Below are 4,262 nucleotides of genomic sequence, written 5' to 3'. Positions count from 1 at the left end.
TCTCCCTGTAGCTCAATTGCTTCCTCCTCTATATATTTCTTTCTTTTGAGGAGTTTCTTAAAAAACTTAGCATATTCAGGAATCTGTTGCAATGCCTTAGTCACAGGAATTCTAATCCCCAATTTTCTGAAAATTTCTTCAAAGTAGCCTAGATGCATCTCTTTTTCTTTTCTGGAACACTCTTTAGGGTGATGAAGATTTTTCTCATTTTTCTCATTTTTTTCTTTTTTTCTCTCAATTTCTTCTTTTTCTTTTCTCTCTTCTTTTTCTTCTCTCTCAAATTTTTCTTTTCTCTTTATTTCTTTCTCTTTTCCCTCTCATCTTCTACGCTCACAATAACTTTGCATTCTTCCTTGGGGTTAACTTCAATATTAGCCCCGAAACTGTTGATAGGTATCTCTTCCAACTTCTTGGCTATTTGACCAACCTGCACCTCCAGATTCCTTATAGCAGCTTCAGTGCTTTTTTATTGGAGAGAGTTTCCTGCATGAACTGTTGGAGAGTCTCTTCAAGCTTTGTAGTTTTGTCAGCTAGATAGTGTTGTTGTTGCCACTGTTGTTGTTGCTGCTGTGGTGGTATATTGCATTGTCCACTAGTTCGTCCAAACTGACTTTCTCCCATGCTGGGATGAGATTTCCATCCTTGATTGTAATTGTTGGGACGAAACTAGTTACCCATGTAATTAACTTCTTCATTGAGATTCTCAAGCATAGCACATTAACCATTAATATGATCACCATCACATAGTTCACAAAGTTCTTTTTGAACCTGTAAGACATTCTGGCACTCCTTTCGTGGTTGAGAAAGCTTCTATGTCAAAACCTCTAATTGTTGAGTTATAATCTTAATTTGAGCAAGCAAGGCATCATAAGACTGTAACTATAGAACTCCCTTAGATTGTGATGGAGCTCCTCTTTCACTGTGCATCTCAATATTATTGGTAGCCATGATGTCAATTAATTCATAGGCTTCCTCTAGAGTCTTGCATTTGATATTGCCTCCAACTGAGGCATCCAACATCAATTTGGTTTGTGAACCAAGACCTCCAAGGAAAAGAATGACTACCGTTGCTTCATCAAAACCATGAGTAGGTGTCTTTCTGAGCAAGCTCTTATATCTATCCCATGCTTGCCCTAATGTCTCCTCGATGCCTTGCCTAAAAGAAGATATTTCCTGCTTCGCTTTATTGATCTTTGACTGCGGGAAGTATTTGTTCAAGAACTTTGCAACCACATCTTCCCACTCAGTCAAGCTATTTTCAGGAAAAGAGTTCAACCACAGTTTAGCATTGCCTCCTAGTGAGAAAGGAAACAAGCTCAGTCTAATAACATCATCTGGCACTCCATTCAGCTTCACGGTATTGCATATCTCATTGAAAGTGGTCAGATGCTCATATGGACTTTCATGTGACAGTCCATTGAATTGGTTTCTCTCCACTAGATAGATCAACGTAGGCTTCATCTCCATACTTGCAGCATTGACCCTCGGCTTTCCAATGTTGTTAAAATGGTGAGGGCCAACAACTGTTGCATAATATGCCAAAGTATGCCTACCACCATTGTTGTCCATGCTTTCCTAATCAGATTGTAAGGCCTATGAAATTTACTTCTTCTCGGCCTTCTATTAGTCTCAAGTCCTCCAAGAAGAGGTGCAAAACTTTTGTTGCTCCTAGTCTTGTTGATGGATTGACAAGTGTACCAAATAGCACAAGTAATATAAAATGGTAATACCAAGTATCGTATCCCAAAGGACTCTCGGCACTAAACAGTCGTGTGATAACTCGATTAATTAAGACTTAAAGAAAAAGAGATCATTGGTTTCAGATGCAAAGAAAGAAAATTAAATATGAATGCAGTTTGATCAGTAGTAGAGGAGCACAGTGATAAATGGTTGTTGTTTGTAATATGAGATGAATATGTTGTTGGGGTTAGATTTCACCAAGTTCCCTCTCATGTATGTAAGAATTCTTCTTTATGCATTAATGTTAACGTCGCTCACTAAATCACTTAAACTCGATCCCTCGGTGAAATAAGCATGTCCTTAATCACCAGTTCATGTAATTCCTAGCATTCCTAGCAATTAAATGTGAAAATCAAGACCTTTAAGATGACCAAGACTCATACCCTCATCCTTGAGAAATATTACTCTTAGGAGAATTCAACAAGAACCTGAATTGTAAGGAACCTCCTGGCACTCATGCAATTCATACATCATGCTATGAATGAGTTAATTAAAGTAGTTAATAAGCACAGATGAATTACTCTAACAATTAATGAAAAAGCCGAAACTTCGTGCTTCAGGCGCTCAAGCGCCCAAAAAGGCGCTCGAGCAGTGTACGACACTCTTCTACGCTCAAGCCTTAGAGATGGCGCCCAAGCTCGTGCTTCTGGCGCTCAAGCGCCCAAAAGGGGCGCCCAGGCGGTGAGCGACACTCTTCTACGCTTAAGCCTCCAAAAAGGGCGCCCAAGGTTCGAGCATTCTTCCCTTCTGGTGCTTTTCTAGGCCTTTCTGAGCTCCATCTCCTTACTACTTCATCCATGCTTTTCATATTATCTCATTTTCTACCAAAACAAGGAGAATTAGTCATAAAACCATCAAATTCAACCTCAATTCTCTTATTCACACAACTTAGCAGAAAAACATGATTCCAAGCAAGTTTATAAGCAGAAAAAGGTGCATTTAGTATCAAAATTACATCACAAATAACAGTATTTTCAACCGTTATCAACTTCCAGTCCGAATTGAACCCTGCATACACTAGAGAACAAAACCCTATAGCACCCAATTAGCCCAAGAAAAAAAATAAAAAAAATAAAAATTAACAAAAGTTAAAAACAATAAAAATATAGACAAATAAAAGTAAGGTTTAATACCCAATTTTGTCCCTAGTTTGGTTGGAAAATCTAAATTTAGTCCCTCGTTAGAAAAGTAATTGTAATGGATCCTTACTTCTAAATTTATGAGTCAAGTTAGTCCCTTTCGTTAAATATAAGCAAAGGGAGTTAATGGGATGATGATGTGGCAGTAGTTAGTGGTTACGTGTCAAAACGCAATTGTGTGCGTCCTTACGTGTTGTTAGGGCAGCTGTTACATAGAAACAAAGTTAGGGCAACTGTTACAAAAATTGGGTTTTATTAGAAATTGGCGATAAATTGATTTAGGGGTGAATTGTGGCAGATTAGGGCATTTTGGTTTGTGCGAAAGAAGAGAGAGTTGTTATCGCGAGAACCATTAACGTGAAGACAAAGATCGTGTAGACATCATTTTAGAGGGGATTTGGACGAGCATTCGTGGAGATCGTGTTGGTGGGGTAAATTACGAAAAGCGGCATTCGAAGGTGCGTTTATGGTAGGTTTTGTTTTGTGTTTGGTTGCTTTCGGTGTGGTCCCCCCATAACTTTTCATTTTTGTATGGTTTTTCTGTTTAGTGTCCCCCATTGTCAGTGCATTTGCTTTGTTTATGTTGCGACATTGTGGTTGTGGTCCCCCCTGACAGTGTGTGGTAATGTGTTGTGCCATTTGCTTTGTTTATTGTGGTAAATGTGCTTTTGCTTTGTTTTACTTGTTTATGGTCTATATAGTGGTATGTTTATGCTTTGTTTTTTGCTTAGATAACATTTGGGTTAAGGGTTAAGCATAGATTAACTGTGAACAATTTTTATATAAGATAATATGGCCAACTCAGACATTGAAGTCGTGTTTCACCATGGAGGGAAATTTGAGAATAATGGGACATTCGGATATCACTATGGTGAAACCACAACTTTAAAAATACACCCTGATCGATGGAGTTATTTTGAAATATTAAGCATTCTAAAGGAGATGGGTTATATGAATGTAAAAGACTTATGGTATTCATTGGGTCGTGGTCCTGTATTAGAAGATTGTTTGGAACCTTTATTTGATGACAAAGGTGCTTGTCATTTGATCAATATTGCTATGTTGAATGGTGAAGCTCACCTTTATGTTATACACATGGTGTGTGAACCTCAGTATCTTCTGTAGTTGGAATACTTTTTTGAACCCGAAATTGATAGACATAGTGGTGAAGGACAAGTTGAGAGAGAGAGTGCTGAAAAGAAAGTTGAGATAGAGGTTGGTGAAGCAGATGTTGAGGTAGTGGGTGAAGCAGAGGTTCAGACAGTAGCACCTGAGACAAAAGTTGAGGTTAAGGTAGAGGGTGATGTAGAGGCTATGGTAGAAGTTCAGACAAAGGCAGTGATTGATGTACAACATGAGGTAGAACCTGAATCAAAAGTAGCT

This window comes from Vigna angularis, chromosome 9, assembly GCF_016808095.1.
Source record: "Vigna angularis cultivar LongXiaoDou No.4 chromosome 9, ASM1680809v1, whole genome shotgun sequence".
Taxonomy (NCBI): domain Eukaryota; kingdom Viridiplantae; phylum Streptophyta; class Magnoliopsida; order Fabales; family Fabaceae; genus Vigna; species Vigna angularis.
The sequence above is the reverse complement of the archived record's forward strand: the minus strand, read 5'-3'. Positions refer to the sequence as shown.